The following is a 17,209-nucleotide window of genomic DNA, read 5'->3' on the forward strand; positions in this document are numbered from 1 at the left end:
AAAGCACAACAAATTGGGCCCAGCACTGATGGCTCCAAAAAAATGCTTTATAGGATTTCATACTCGGAGGCTCGGCATTGCTAGACTCTCTTCCCTGCACGTCAGCCAATACAGAATCTATGCCATGACATTTGTATCTGCGTGCTACATACCCGCTTTTTAACAGATTACTCATGTCAGGAAATCAACTGTTCGTTAAGAGCTACAAATACAATACCTTCTGAATTCCCCCTATGTGCTATGAATTACACTGAAGACAGCTATTACATTTGTTCAGTACCAGCGAGATTTAACAGCCCACTCCTTTCCAGTACCTTTGCTCCCCATCGGGCATTTACCAACCCTTCACACACCAGACCACCAGCAGCAGTGGTCCCAGCACAGAGCCGTATCTGTGGAGAACACCTGCTCCCGTCATCAAGCCAAAAGATGTGCAAAAAAGGTTTTTGTCTTTAAAGACAGAAAAACAACTGCCATCTCCATTTTATTTTTGTTAAAGGTCGGAAGGGTTGTTAAAATAAAGGGGCTCGTCTTCCATTCTGTGTGCACGCAAGCTCCCCTGGCTGAGGTGACACTGGACTCACAGGTGGGTGGGTGGGTGGGAGTCGGTATGGAAACAGCTGCAGGCTTTTCAAGGGGAATCGGCCAAGTAGACTCTCATACCTTTATGTATGGACAGCAGGTTGGGTGTTTTTGCTTTATCTGGATTATGTCATCTCTCTCACTCTGCTCTGGTACCCTGCACAGCTGACCCAACTGGGCTTTCTACATTTTGAAGGCTTATAATGCAAGCCCTGAAGATTTCAAAAGCTTTCAATACTCCTGAAGCCCTCACAGTATCCAAAACACAGTTCTGGAACATTAGTAAGGCTTTGCTACATCCATATCCTCATGAATGAATCACAACACGGTTGTTTATGGAGTGGATCAGTGAAAAGGAAGAGCCTCACATTCAGCGAGCTCAGAACGCTCTCCCAAAGCAATGCTGAGAGCGGTGACAGAAAGAAGGATGCAGAAGGAAGGTTTCGCTACCACAACTCTTGGACCCCGAATGAGACAGATTTCAATTAATCTTCTTCCTCACTGCTTTCTCGAGAAGTCAGCACAGAATCTGGACAAATTCTGCAGAATTCCAACTCTCACCTTCATGCAACAGAGCCTGTGCACTTTTCGTCCTCCTCCAACCACTGGAAACGCTGCAGGCAGACGCTGCGCTGGTTCCCAACTGCCAGAGAGCACACAAGTCAGCTGACACCGCTGGACCTCCAGACTTGTCAGGGCTCACGCTCTAGGGACACGAGAGTTCATCTGTTAAATATGACTGTGAGCTTAAAGAAGGCTGAAAGAGCCGTCTAATTCACTTCGACTCTCAACTAGTTTCAATTAATACATACAGCAATCAATTCTGTTTTACTCAAAACAGTTTTATTTATTTACACATTTGTACACATCAACATGGTCCCTACGGAAAGCAGGAAGGGAAAAATGCAATTAAAGGAAATCATAGAATCATAAAATATCCCTTGTTGGAAGGGACCCAGAAGGCTCAACTGAGTCCAACCCATGGCTCCATAAAGGGCCACCTAAAAGTAAACCCCATCGCTGCATGCACTGTCCAAGTGCTTCTTCAGGCTCTGGCAGGCTTTGGATGAGATACCTAAGTGCAAACACCATGACTGTAATTCTTCAGAAGAAAAAAAACATTGACCAGAAGCAGGTTTACAGAACATGCAGCTGTTCAAACTGCCATGAGTATTAGCAGTCACTACTCCAGACTATGCTCACTTCTTCATTACCACTGCAACACAAAGCCTTTACCACTGCCACCATAGAAAGGGAGTGGAGAAACGTGTTCCTTCATCTAAGCTGCATCTTTCAAAGCTTTAATGCTTCAGCAAGTCGTCATCATCTTCTTGTTCAGCAAGAAGAAAATTCAGTGCTGCTCCAGTAAACCCAGACTCTACTGCCAGCATAATACCCACTACCACCGAGCAATAGGATTGATGATGCTCAAGTTGCAGCTTAACAGTCCCAGTAAATTTCCAGAGAACCACCTGCACAACGAAACTTAGAGCCACCCAGACCCAGGGTCCTGAATTCCATTTGGTTTCCTCTGCCTCCGAATAGGATAAAATTTGGCCCCGTTTTTCAGCACCACCTGTACTTCCAGGTTGAAGGGAGAAGCAAAAGCAAAATGTGCAGTTACATTCTGGATGTAATGAAGACTCTGGATGAAAGTCACTTCTCCTTATCCTATAACCTCATGAAAGGATGGCATTTTTAGAAGAACTCCTATGATTTTTAGAGCACAAAACCTCTATCACTGTAAAATGCCACTGCTCAGCATTCCTCACTGTTATTGGGACAACATTTAATGTAACTGAGCCACATCAGAAAGGATTTCTTTGTGACTGAAACAGAAAATATGCAGCAGGAATAGCAAAATCAGGTACTACTTAGTGGTAAGGAAAATGGTGAGCAATTAGAAATGAACTAAAATGCCATTATATAACTACACTTACTGAAAAAAAAGCATTATTGAAGACTATCTATTCCTTGTGATTTAGCATCTTTTCCTCCTCCTGGAGCCTCGCTTAAGACACCTGCTTAGTTTTGCAATTCTTACTTGCAATTCTAAACTCAGCCAAAGCACATTTTAATCACAGCCAGATCTGGGCATCATTTGCTGACGCAAGCACACAGCCAATCCAGACAGCTCACACTTTAAAGATTGGAAAGGGAGAGGACTGCCCCTACCTTATCACCACACTCGGTTTTCAGTCTTCTTTTATTTAGGCATTCTGCAAACTGCCAAAAATCAGCAATACACACGCCAATTGCAAGACAGAAGAAACAAGCCAAGCTTCAGATGCCTGCCATCAATCCAATCAACATGTACCCCTTACCTGGCATGGTGTCCTCCAGCTTGCTTTAACTGAAAAACACCAAGGTAGGTGGTTCTAATTATCACAACAGGCTGACTGAAGTTCCTCATACACAGAGATACAGAGAGATACACGTGGTGGTTACCTAAGCATCCCAACCCATCCTCATGTTGAACACCACCTTCATGACCAGATGCATGAAAGTTACACCCATAGCAAAGCTGAAATTGCAGCACGTGTGAGTGAAGCCATCTCCCAACAGATATTTACCTACAGCCTGCAGGTATTGGAGGCCAGCAGCTGCTGCTGGCATATGAGGTATGAATTGTAACTGCTGCAACTGCAGCACCACACGTCATGTAATGCACACATGATGAACCTGTAAGAGTCTCCTACAGAATATGTACCACTCTCAAGCATATTTATATAACATACACGTAAGTACATGCAATACCATGTAATAGGTGTACTACAACATCTCAATATATATTACTCTATGACTACAGCTCACAATACATAATCATACACATTATCTTCTAGTACCTATATCAATATTATGATATAATAATTGATATAAATTACTATAAATACTGAGTGCAATAGGTAAACCAACACAGGTGTGTTACTATTCCTTGGAAGTACAACATCTATGGTAAAGCATCTAATGGAAATTACACAGCAGGAGGGGCAGAGAGCACATATTTGGTTTTGTTTGAGCACAGAAAGTGTTTAAACACCAACATTATCTTCAGCTTAATTGGCCACATTTACCCTGTTCTCCATTCTGCTCTCCAAATCCTCCAGTTGTATTGCAGCTCCGCAACCCCTTCAACAGCCACCGCTCCCTCCATATTTTAGAGCTGTTTTCTCTCGCAATTAACTCTAACAGCTTATCACTCATCCACACTGGTTTTAAAGTTATATGTGCAGTTTTATATAAAGATGCATCCACTCCCTGAGCCAGCTCCAGCACTTCTTTACAGTTCAGCCCATTTTTCTTCAAGGCCACTTTCGACAAAGTAGTGCCAGTCTGCTCCACTTACTGCTCTCCTCATTTTATCTAATTGGAAGGCTTTAAAGTTTAATTTATCTGGTTTTGTATCAAACCTCCCACTGTACCTGAACACGAAACAGTGATCTTTCTCTACCATGGATAGGTCGCAGAGAATCCTTCCCATGTAACAAATGTACACACCACTTTCCTTATCAATACCTATTCCTTCCAAGATCACAGTTGTAGCAAATATTGGCTGCACAGCGAGCAGTCTAAAGCTGGCAACCCCTTCGTGCTTTTGATTTATCACTTTTAAGACAGATGACAAGTCCCATTAAAAAAAATCACCAATGCACGTGTCCCTAAATTCCCTGTAAGCCTCTCATTTTGACAATGAAATGTCCAGAACATGCTGCCATCAGTCAGCTCCAACTGCTGATTCCCACCATCCTCTTTTCTGTAGAACTGGCTGAGCACCAGCCTCCCCCATAGAACAGCCCCCAGGCTGCCCTTCCCACCTTCAGACAGTGCCGCACTGGGACATGGGGTAGCCAGAAAGGAGAGCAGCCCTGCTGGCAGGGCAAGGCAGAAGTGTGAGGACCACACCACTGTAAGCATGGCCCTCACAGCACATCTCAGCAGGGCATGGCGGATGTTTGTGCAAGGGAGTTACTGGGCTGTATACAAACAGGTGGCTTGTTTTGGCACAATCCAGCAGTCAGCGCTGAAGTCTCCAGCTCACGCAGCCCGGAAAAGGCCTCATCTCGGGAAAAAAAACATAAAGGGAATTGCAAAGATTGTTTTTATTTCGGGTTGCATCAAGCAGGAGTAGGAGGATAAAAACCTGCTGTGCAACGTGAGCAGCATGAATGGGGCTTTGCAGGCTCTGCAATGGACAGAGAGCTGTGGTGCTATTTGTTGTGCTCTTACTGCCTTGTGCTTCACTTGGGTGAGGTGCAAAAGCTCACACACCATCAGAATAGCAGGAGACCATTGCTCACAGCCAGAACAGTGTCTGTAACAGATCTGAACACGCAAACCAGCTCAGTGCAACCAGAAGAGTTTAGTAAATAAATTATCTACGCTTACCAATGACATGCAGAGTTCTCCAACTTGTAAAATGAAGTAACTCTTAAGACTGGAGCTCAGGATAAAATAAAAAAATAAACAAACCACCAAATTCTGCACAACCTGTTGTGCACGTTATGGATCTATCTGCAGTATAGGGAAAGATCCAGGACACCCTCTGTTGTGCAAACAACAAAGCCCTGCGGATTCACTCTGTCCAACAGGAAACTATTAAGCACTGGTAAGAAAAAGGTGGATTAGGCAGAAAGCTTAGCAAAAGGTCAGCAGAAGCACATTATTCAGAGAAGTGAAAGACCCCTATCGTGACCATGTGGAAATGTGATGATTGATTAAATGATCTATGTGATTCCCATCTACAAGAAGCGCTGTAGGAGGATCTGGGGAACTACAGGCCTGTTAGCCTGACCTCGGTGCCAGGGAAGGTTATGAAGCAGACTGTCTTGAAGGAGATCACGCGGCACGTGTGGGACAACCGAGGGGCTCAGGCCTAGCCAGCATGGTTCATAAAGGGCAGGTCCTGCTCGACCAACCTGATCTCCTTCACTGATCTAGTGACCCGTCTGGTAGATGAGGGAAAGGCTGTTGATGTAGTCTACCTAGATTTCAGCAAAGCCTTTGACACTGTCTCCCACAGCACTCTCCTGCAAAAGCTGGCAGCCCATGGCTTGGACAGGTACACTCTTGGCTGGGTAAGGAACTGGCTGGAGGGCCGGGCCCAGAGAGTGGTGGTGAATGGAGTTAAATCCAGCTGCCAACTGGACACGAGTGGTGTCCCCCCAGCGGTCGGTGCTGCAGCCTGTCCTCTTCAATATCTTTACTGATGACTTGCATGTGGGCATTGAGTGCACCCTCACTAAGTTTGCAGATGACACCAAGTTGGCTGGAAGTGTCCATCTGCCTGCCTAGCGAGGCCCTACAGAAGGATCTGGACAGGCTGGATAGCTGGGCTGAAGCCAGTGGGATGGGGTCCAACAAGATCAAATGCCGGGTCCTGCACTTTGGCTGCAGCAACCCCAGGCAACGCTACAGTGTTGGGGCAGAGTGGGCTGGAAGACTGCGTAGAGGAAATGGACCTGGGGGTACTGATTGATGCTCGACTAAACATGAGCCAGCAGCGTGCCCAGGGGGCTAAGAAGGCCAATGGCATCCTGGCTTGCATCAGAAACAGCGTTGCCAGCAGGAACAGGGAAGTAATCGTCTCCCTGTACTCAGCACCGGTGAGGCCACACCTTGAGTACTGTGTCCAGTTTTGGGCCCCTCACTGTAAGAAAGACATGGTGGTCCTGGAGCGTGTCCAGAGGAGGGCAACAAAGCTGGTGAGGGGTCTGGAGCACAGGCCTCATGAGGAGTGGCTGAAGGAGCGGGGATTGGTCAATCTGGAGATGAGGAGGCTCAGGGAGACCTTACTGCTCTCTATAACTACCTGAAGGGAGGTTGCAGTGAGCTGGGGTTGGCCTTTTCTCTCGTGTACCCAGTGATAGGACTAGAGGGAATGACTTCAAGCTGTGCCAGGGGAAGGTTCAGGCTGCACGTTAGGAAATACCGCTCTGAAAGAGCAGTCAAGCACTGGAATGGGCTGCCTAGGGAGGTGGTAGAGTCACCGGCCCTGGCGGTATTCAAGGAACGTTTGGAGATTGTGTAGAGGGACATGGTTTAGTGAGAACTCTTGGTGATGGGTGGATGGTTGGACTGGGTGATCCTGTGGGTCTTTTCCAACCTTGGTAATTCCATGATTCTATCACGTTTGCAGGCAAAGATCACACTGACCATATAACCAGCTTCTACCATATATTACCTCTGGACAAGATGAGGCTCTAACTTGTAACTTGTATAAAATGTGTTTCCACGTGTGTTCTGCATTGTCAAATCCTGCATCCTCAGAGCACTGTTTAGTTTATAAGTAATTTGTTGAACGCGTAATTTCAGTCACTGAACTACATGCTTTTAATTAATCACACATTTTCCATTTTCCTCTCAGCTATTTCCCATCACTCCCTCCATATTATGCCCATGAAGATGTGCACTTTCACAAAAGCAGTAACAGCTATTAAGGCCTACTTCCCATCCTGATGCGAGTGGTGCCACGTGCTTTATCAGCTTCACAGAACCCCATCTGCCCCAGCACTGTACTGAACACAAGGATGAAGTCAACAAGGAGAACTCCTGCAAGGGTATGGGTCCTTTCTTCAAACAGTGCATTTGTTCGCCACTTTTTTCCCCTCTGGGCTCAGTTAACAGGAGACAAGAGATCCATAGCACCACCCAGGGGAAGGACATTGTGAGACAGTCTGTCCAGTATAAAGAGAGCACCTGGCTTGAGACCATTGTGTGTTTTCTGTCCCATAACAATTTCGTTTTCCCACAAGCAGCTCTCTGAGCACCATGCACAATACTTGAAGGAAACACACGTCTCTTCATCCCCCCAGGATGTGCCAGCCCATAAAATGATCCCCTACACTCCTGCTGGGCCCATAAAAATCACTTCAGCAGTGTGTTGTTATTAATTGCTTCAGGCAAGCTAGCCAGGACTGCTGCAGACTAAGTACTGACAGTCTATAAAACCAGAAGAGACAGAGAAGAATGTCCTACACTTTCCAGTAGCACCTACCATTGTGAGGAGCAGAGCTGAGGGGCCATGAAGCTGTCACAGCCAGCCCTCCTTGGCTGGCAGACAGGACACGTCACGTGGGGCTGTAGGAGAACCATTTACCAGGGCAGACAAGGAAATGCTCCTTTCCTGGAAAAACAAGAGATTATGAAACTTTTATTTCCTGTTTTTACCATTTAAAAAAATATACAAGCTCCAATACCAGCTTGTATAAAATCAACATAATTATGATCTCAAATTTTTCATCTGTATATTCAAGTTCTCTCTCTTTGTCTTCGTACAGCACATAGGTATTCTTTTTCACATCGTTAGCACCAACACATCTGCAGAGCAACACTGCACTGGCCCCAGCCATGCAAGTTATCACAGTGAACACAAGCCCCTGAAAAATGAACTCTGCTGATGGCTGGCATCCAGTGACTGCAGGTGCTTTCACTGCAAGCTAAACACAAGGGGAAGCAATCGTTTGTCCAACATAAGCGCTGTAAGCCCTGAGCTCAGTACAGAGCCACAGAGACGCTTATGGGATTTTCTCCACGTGTGTAAATACCTGATGGGGAAGAGAAGGAGTCAAGAAAAGGCTCTTCTCACGGGTGCCCAGTGACAGTATGGGAGGCAATGGCCACAAACTGAAAGTAAGGAAAGTCATTTGAAGATGAGAAAAAACTATAGCTGTGCTAGGGAAGATTTGGCACTGATGTGTGAGGATATGCTGTAAAAGGCAGTATTAATTACATTATGATGTGAAGAGGAACTCATTAAATTAGGAATAGGATCTCTCAGAGAAGCCAAGAGGCATCAGACAGAGCTGTGGAAAGAGTTCATTACATTAGAATATAAGAAGGTGGGCTGTTACATTTTGGTTTGTTAAAAAAGCCAAAAGGCACCACATGAAAAGGGCCTATCATCACGTTACAACATGCAATAAAAGCCAATATAAGTTGCATTATGATTTACATAGGGTAGTCAACGAGTTACAACACATAATTGAAGCCAGCAGGCCTTCTGCGAGGCCGTGAGGAGCGGTTTGCCATCTTCATAACAACACACACAAACCCCAGGACTGTGCATCACAACATGAAACGGGTCTTCTCCAGATTGACACCAGAAGAGAGTCTTTCACGCTCATATTGTGTTACACAATGGAAGGCAATAGAAAAGTGATCACAGTGTGTGCAAATGGACGCCTCCTAACCATGCACAACAGCAAGGAAATAAAAAATTCAGCTAAATGGGACAGGATGGATGCAAGATCAGCAGCACCACAAAATCAGGCCTGGTAGTAGGAATGGGATTCAGCCAGGCTGCTCGGCCATGGAAAGCCAGCATGGAGCACAGCGCTGTGCAGCTGAAGCCCCAACAGCGTTTTCATCTTCAGGAAAAGTTACCAGAGCAGCATGCAAAGATAGCTGAGTAAGGACTGGGTATATTTCCAAAAAGAAACAAAACACTGCAATAACCAGCACAGAAATTGTGCTCAATTCCTTGTGCAGGTATAAATGCACGGCAAGAACTGATTCCTCCTGAACTTCAAGTGAGCACTAAGGCAGGCCCAGAGAGGAGATCCTCTGAGTGGAATGGACACAAGTCCTCGAGCTGCAGATTTTCTCATGTCTTCCACTGAGATCCCATTACGGATTCTTCCTTGGCTGACAAAAGACATACCTGCACGTTTAAACTGCTGTTCGCATTTACCCACATGGCTTACTGTTCCTTTACACAATGCGGTTTTCCACTGTTGTGAAAACACCTACAAAAGCAATAGGACAGTTACACAAAGTGACTTGAGCTGGACGGTCTGGTAACCACAATGCAGTTATTCTGCATGGGAGTCAGCTGCACTATCACCAGATCCAAAAGTTCTGAACAGTTAGGATTTTTTTCCTTTTTGCTTTCAGAACACTCTCATATAAAATGGTCTTATTCTTTAATTTGCAGGAGGAAATAAGGTACCTTCTCTCCCGATGAAAGTTAAGACTTTGATGGCATTTCTTGCTTTATGAGCAAAGGCATTCAGGAGCAGAAGACCTGCAATTAACTTACTACAGAATCACCAGTTCAATGGGAAGGGCCCCACAACACCACTGAGCCCAGCTGCCTGAGCTGACAGTTCAGAGCCGACATCATTGAGACACGTACCTTAATGCAGTAAGACACAACCATCCAGGCTCACGACATTTAAGCAGAAAAAGAAAATGCATTTAGGGCTCACACCTAATTTGCAACCTTAATGATTCTATGTAAGAACAAGCCCCTGGACTGGCCAGTGCTTTCTGCAGAGGTGAGGAGCAGTGCCCTGGGCCAGTCCCCTCCCCAGAGGCAGCTGCTGCCCATCTGTTGCCCTGTGCCCACCCCAAGGGACCTGCCCAGGCCGCCATGCTGCTCCTGCCATGTGTCCCAGTGGGCTTTCTGCCCCTGCCATGGAGTCCTGTGGCCCAGTGACGATGGTCTTGTGGGACACTACCGCACACTGAACACCTGGAATTTTGGAGTTGCATGCATGAAATTATTTAGAGAATGAACAAGGACATAGAAGAGGGAGGGAAGAATGAGGCTGAAGGATTTTGCAGCTCACTCCACACCCAAATTCAACATAGCAAAATTAATTCCCATAGAAACGCTTCCCGCTTTGAGCATAAGGGCAGCTTCTCCCATCCTGCTGCACACCTCCTTGGTGCTCAGCCCTGAGCCAGCAGATACACCTCATAAAAACAGACTTGCACATCAAACTCAGCTATGATTTGGAATCCAGGTCCTTTCTCTAGATGCTGCAGAGCACAAAGTTTGCATGCTGTAATAAAACACACACTTGCAGGACCAGCAACCAACCAATTCATCATGGCTTCCTACTTCTGTGATCACATTACAGAGCACAGAATCATTAGGGCCCATTCAAAGGGCAGGAAAGGGAGGTACAGTTTGCTGTTAACTCTTTCTCTGCCAAATCCAACCCGGGTGTGCACACGTGTCACAGAGACAGTCAAATGAAAACAGTTATTGCACAGTTTCACCAAAATACGGAGAAACTGAACCTCATTCCAACCTTTCCGTAAACTCCTGAACTCTTGATTAAGCTGCTGGGACAGAATGTCTTCCATCTGGGGACAGAAGGCCAATAGAAAAAAAATCACCTGTGGAAATATTAGCCATCTTCGTTCCTTTCGCCCCCTTTTTTTTTTTTTATATGTTCTCAATGAAATACATCTGCTTTTATGGGGTTTTTGTTGCTGTCTGTTATTGTGAATGTGTGCTTAGTTGCTCCCTCTCCCCATTCTTCCTTCCCACAGCCACGATTCACATCAATATTCCAATCAGAGTCCTTCAGCCCATGGCTCACTCCTCAGGTTTTGACTTCAAGCGAGAAAATGTTCCCAAGCCATGGCTGCACATTCTGACCTCTGCCTAACAGCACACTCCTCACCCTGGGAAATAATGAATGGCAACCAACCTTTTGTAAAACCTGTGTTAAGAGCAGTTATCCATGAAATACTGGTACCAACTAAACACATGCACAAACTACTGCAATAAGGAAGAGACAAAAGCTGTCAAAACACAGTGAGTTGTAGTAGATTTACTAAGTTTTTCTTCTGTTTAACTCTGCCCTATGTGTAAAGGGGGATATCTTCGGAAAGTCTTCTAAAATCCCTTCAGCTGTTTCTGAGGGAGGTGAACGCAGAAAGAAAACCTCACAGCTGTCAACTTTATGTTCCGGTTCTTTTTTTTTTTTTTTTTTTTTTTGTGCTCAGGTAATTCAGAAATGACTTTGATTTACTAAGGATGTCCCAGAAGTTGTAGTCATAATGAGAAAAATAACACAGGCTCCTAAGGAGATCTGTTGTGTTCCTCTGTGCTGACCAAAGAACAGAACAAAAAAAGCAGTAAGTTGCTGCTCACTTCCTAGTTCCCTCTTTTTGCACAAGTATGATACACTGTTGGTCCTGCTCCTGCTAGCTGTTAAATGCTTTCAAATGCAATGGCCTAAGAGAATAAACTTGTTGGACTACTCCCAGTTCAGTTTTCAAACCTCACTATTTAAAGTGAGACGCAACGATCCAAAAAGATGAGCTGTGTGAGTGCAGCACTGCATTGTGATTTCAGTCAGGAAAAAAACCAAACCTTCACAAAAATGAAAAACACCAACGTGCTCTGAAGGCTGTACTACTCCATCCAGCCCTGTCTCTGGATACTGGCTACACTCATTGCACCCTGAAGAACCAGAAACAGGTGCAGTGCAAAACATCCTTCGTCTCCTCCTTTCTTTGAGAAGGGCAAGATGAATTACCAAGGTTAAAAACGTCCCACTGTTCAAGCATGCTGTTGATTAGTTCGATTAACAGGCCCCACGTGTTCAACACGTATACAGAGAACTGTACAGGGAGCAGCTATCCAGCAATCATGAAAGCGAGGACCTTTTGCATCATTTCACGTTCAAATTCTGCTTTACGTTAACAATATGGCATCTGAAATTAAGCAGAAGAATATTTCCTGGCAAGAAATACTTGAGTCTGGGATATTTGGAGAGAAAAATCTAAACTGCAACTCAGCATCAGGTTTGAAGTTTAAGCTTTTTTTCCTCATAATGGACAGAAGCTCCTCATATCAGCAATTTAAATCAGTACAATGTATTTCCAGGACTGCTTTTAAAAATCAGTGATTAAAAAGAAGGGAAGCCCATCGCCCACTTTAGGCATCTCCAGAAGTCTACAGACAACTTCGTCCTCAAGAAGCACCTCTCTGTCTCAGCTACTCTTTCAGAAGCTGTTTCAATGCCCCTGCAACATGACTGTCTCCTGGGAACACAGCTGCCCATTTGCACCCATCTAGCACAATGAATATTAACACTTGAGAGACTTCTTCACCTCTTATTCCTACCAACTACAGGCATGCAGCACTGCAAATTCTGCATGTTAGCACTTCTGATGAGCAGTTTTTAGCTGAGTATCACAGCCTGACCATCAGCTCCCCGTGACAACCGCGTACATGTTTCTCCTGCAAGAAAAACATAGGAGGTGAACAAACCGTGACTCTAAGATAACAACCTGCTTTGTCTCATTATACCAGAAGAAACACAACATTACAGAACAGAAGTAGATATGCCCAGTAATACCCAGCAGAGCAGAGCTGCCTTGGGTAGCCAGCTGAGAAGTACAAGAGCATTACTCAGAGCAAAGGAAAAGCACTGCTGAGCTCCAGAATGCTTCTGCCATGCCAGACCTGGTGAGTTCTACAGAGCTCTCATGGGAAAAGGAGGAAGAGGAGAAGAAACCAGGTTGATCATTACTTACCTCTCTATCTCCCCAGTCTTAAGAACCAAGTAAGAGACCGCTTTCAGCAGAGTGGAAGGTTTTCCTTACTGTGTAATGGATCCCAGCAAGGGCTAAAATGTTTGCTTTGATTTTCTCATAGGTATGAGCTGGGGATCGTTACTTTCAAAAGGAACCTTGCAGCTGTACTATGTAAGACACTGCAGTTCACGTGTAACGAGGATGTCACGGAAAAAGCGTCATTTTTTTTTTTTTATGCTGCACAAGTTCTAAAACTGTAAAACCAGCACCCAGTAAGTCAAACCCTAGTTTGATGGAATTAAGAAAAACAGTTCATAAACCTAATGAAGCACCTGTTGGAAGCAAATGAAATCAGTGCTCCAGAACAGGACCTTGTCATGCACTCCTGGGATCCAAGAGACCATGACTGCATCAGAAGCAGCTTGACAGACAGGGAGGATGCTGCACTTACAAACCTAACTACAGACCTTGTGCCCTTGGCACAACCAACGCCTTCTCCCTTCCTACAAACTAGAGTATCAGACAGTCACAGTTTTGCTGCTCTCCTGATTGACTCAGTCTCACTTCCCTTTCCTGCTTCCAGGAGTGATGACTTCCACCTCTGGGCCCCACACGGCTGAAGTCACCATTTGTATCCTTCCACACTGCAATTACCACCTACGCTCATAGAAAACCTTCCATTCACAACGCTCTTAAGCTACTGCATGACGTCCATTAAGGCACACAAATTATTTACATGCAACTAACTTCAACCTTTCACATTTTATCTTCACACTCTAAGCACAACAGCACCAGGTACAGCAGAGTGGAAAAGTTTTTTCAAAGCAGCTACAAACACACCATTTCCCTATCTGGCCTGTTTCTTAAGCTAGCAAAGTAGTACCATCTCATTTCTTGACTCAAATTTTCTTTTTAATCCCAATACTCAAATATTCAAATACTCCAATTCAATTTTATCCCCCATTCTGGGAACATAACCACAAAGAAGTGAACAAATTACATACTATATTAAGCAGCTACATATTTAGCAATTAGCTTACAATGAAAAGAGATGACTATTGAAATTACTTCTCCAGGCTCTGAAGGAGTCCTCTTGGAAAATCAGTGTGTAATGTCCAACCTCAACTCATCTTCAGCTTACGCAGTGCCCTTCTCATATAATCATTGGTATTATATTCATGAAGGCCACAACTGCACTTAAATGCATTATAAAACTCAAAACTGACACCGCTTTACACTGTAATAAAGGAACACTATGGTTTATTAAGTGTCTTAAAATAATACTGTAAATTCTCTCTGCCAATATACCTTTCCAAAGCCACTTTCCAGAAAGGATGATGAACAACAGGTTTTCCTAGAAAGATACAACCGGATGTCCAAACATAGGACTTCCTTTGGAAGCCCATAACGAGATTTCAGGTATTACTCACATTACTGCACAATTCCAGATCACGCATACTTCGGGGACTGCAGAAATAAGAATGAAAGGTCACTGCTGTGCAAGAAGCTACACACTACAGAAAAGCCCACTGCGCAGCTGGGAAAGTAACACCACCGCATACTGACCGCTTCTCCACACTTACTCTCACACTGGCCCTGCTGCCATCCTTCTTCCAAGAAACAATCCTGAAGACAGCCCGATTTCTTAAGGCTCTTATTCAGTAATCAGATTTCCACCTACACATTTGAACCTCAACCAAGGAAGGTACAGAACTGCTTCAATATTCCCTTGCGAACAAAAGCTGTACAGCAAGGTCTGATGGCTATTACAGATACAAGTTGCAAGTGTAATTCCACGTACACAGTAAAATACCTTTTCCAGATCATTTGCCACATAACACAGCAGTCCTCTGTAACTTGGTCTGGAGCAATCCCAACAGGTTAATAAGACAAGCCGGATGTTGGCAGGAGTTACTTCAGCCTCTGAAAGAGCACCTACCTCCAGAGCAGAGCAAGGCAGCTGTTTCATAGCACACCCATTCAGGGGACGAAGTGAAGGAACATACTGCATCCACTGAAATCTCATGTGGAAGAACGTACACATCGATTAGGAACAGAGCGAGTGGGAGTCATTTCAAGAGAAATGCTGTGCAAACAACTTCCCTGTCACTGTATACCACCGCTCCCATTTCTGAGGGATCGAGTTCAGAGACATTACGGGGCCAAGCTTGTTAGCTGCTGGGTAGAGCCCTTCCACAGGAGGGTGTTCATGACAGCAATCTCATCCACGTTAGCTCAGAAGTCACTACATTTCCATTACTGGAACAGTTTCTAGGACAGTCGCAAGCCTGAGCACCTCTTTGTCCTGCAGGACAACGCCATATGCACATACACCGGCGTTCTCCAACTACTCTTTGTTTTCTCCTGTTTGTGAAACAGACTGATTTTTTTCAGATGAGTTCAGCAACCAGTCACCCAGCACAGCTCTACAACCAGCCTGTCTCTTCACCTCACACAGAAGGGAAAAACCTATCACTGCCATGAGCAGATACATAACACTGAATGGATCTTTTCACTTCTGTGCCTCACCGCCTTCATCCTCTGTCTCCCTTCCCAATCAAACTGTAGGAACTTCAAAGACTCTTCTCTAGTCCAGGTTAAAGGATACAGCCCCAGAAGCACTCGGAGGCCTTTAGGAGCTACAATGCAAGAGTCCCCCAGGACTTTTTCTTTTCCAGACTGCAATCTACCACAGCTCTTGTTTGCAATCCTTCATTTTTTCAACCAAACCTCAACTACAAACTCTGTCTTGCCAGAAGATAAAACTCACTGAAATAGTTTGGATAGGGGAGCAAGGACAAACAAACAGTAAATAATCACCTACTGTAAAAGCCAGCAAATGAAGTTAAAGTTCTTAGCACCACCAGTATCTACATAACCTGGGTATGGGAAAGGGAGCTTGAGGGCTCCTTTTAGGATCACATCGTCATTTAGGTGGCAATGTGACACAAACAGTGCTTACAGACAGCATCTCTCCTTCATAACAGGTATCCATGTAGTTTCTCTTAGATGCCATATACCAGATTGACTTCCCCTGGTAGTGACTGACATTTAGGGAAGAGTTGATAATTACTTTCTTCCCCTGCTTCAGCTCCTCCAGCATGAACAGAATGCAAAGGTTTGTTTGTAGGACTACATCAGCTCTCAGTTATAGTCAGAAGTAACCAACAGGCATGGAGATAAAAAGGAAAAAAAAACAATTGGAAATAGAATAAACACATATATAATAGGGCCCCAAAGGCTCCAGCAATGTTTCCACATATCCTGGACACCACATGGGTGTTACTAAAAGCAGGGAGGACCAAAGTGTCTATCACTGACAAACTATATTACTATATATACTATATATATTGATTGTTTCTTACGCAACTTAATTGTTTACAGTTTTCACATCAACTTAAACACTCTTTAGTTATCTGAATGTATGTATGTAGGCATTATTATTACTTTCCTTTTCTGAAGGAAACAAACGTACATTCATAAAATCATCAAGGCTACAGACCCAAGCACTCAAAACCCAGGAAATACCAAAATTAACTTGGCACAGCAAAAGAAAATATTTTTCTCTTGATTTCATTCCCAGAAGCAATGAAACCATTTTTTTGTTTAATCTTTCCAAACCAATTCATCTGAAGCAGACATTCAGCATGGAAAGTTTCAGCCCGAATGGTTCAAATTCGGCCAACTTAGACACCACTGAAAACAGGGTCTTATAACGGGAAACGTGAAGCAAGCTTAATTACAGGCAGCACTACCACCATCACTTACAAATACATTTAGGATTAAAACTTCATCCTGACTTTGCCTTGTCTATTTATCTATATACTATATAGAAGGAATACAAACTCCTTCCATGCCTGCCTTTCTTACTGTGTTGTAGGTCCCGGGTCTTTGGCACACTTGATCAAAACTACAACACAGCTACTAACATCAGGCGTCAGAAAGAGAAGTCATTACTCAAAACAACAATCTCAGATGCATGACACAAAGAGGAAGCCACAAGTTTTCAGAGGGTCTCAATACTCACAGAAGTTTCTACAAGTTCCAATTCTTTGCATATCTCAATTAAATGTTAACTGCTCTGCTGAACATTCTTATGAAAAGGACTGAGAAATAACTTCATGTAGAGCAGCAAATTCCACACGGTGTCTAAATACAGCTGCACCCACTGCAGGAAGCTGCTGGGATCAGCAGCACGTGAACACGTCCTACTGGCTTCAGTTCAACCACAAAACCTTGGTTCAGATTTGTACCTGACACTGAGGTGATCAGCTGCAGCAGCACACATTTAGGAGAAAGAAGGTACATCTGTTCTCATAGCGAATAAAGTCCTCTACTTTATATGATG

General features: G+C 44.4%; 1 long non-coding RNA gene across 1 annotated transcript; it reads right to left on the reverse strand.

Moving 5' to 3' along the window:
• Positions 1-1,250: 1,250 nt before the first annotated feature.
• Positions 1,251-9,966, reverse strand: LOC121108082. Its single transcript, XR_005842381.2, has 3 exons — positions 9,242-9,966; positions 7,577-7,705; positions 1,251-1,288 (listed from the first exon to the last, which is right to left on the reverse strand). It is a non-coding gene; the product is annotated as an uncharacterized LOC121108082 (long non-coding RNA).
• Between the last annotated feature and the right edge of the window lie 7,243 nt (positions 9,967-17,209).

This window comes from Gallus gallus, chromosome 34, assembly GCF_016699485.2.
Source record: "Gallus gallus isolate bGalGal1 chromosome 34, bGalGal1.mat.broiler.GRCg7b, whole genome shotgun sequence".
Lineage (NCBI taxonomy): Eukaryota > Metazoa > Chordata > Aves > Galliformes > Phasianidae > Gallus > Gallus gallus.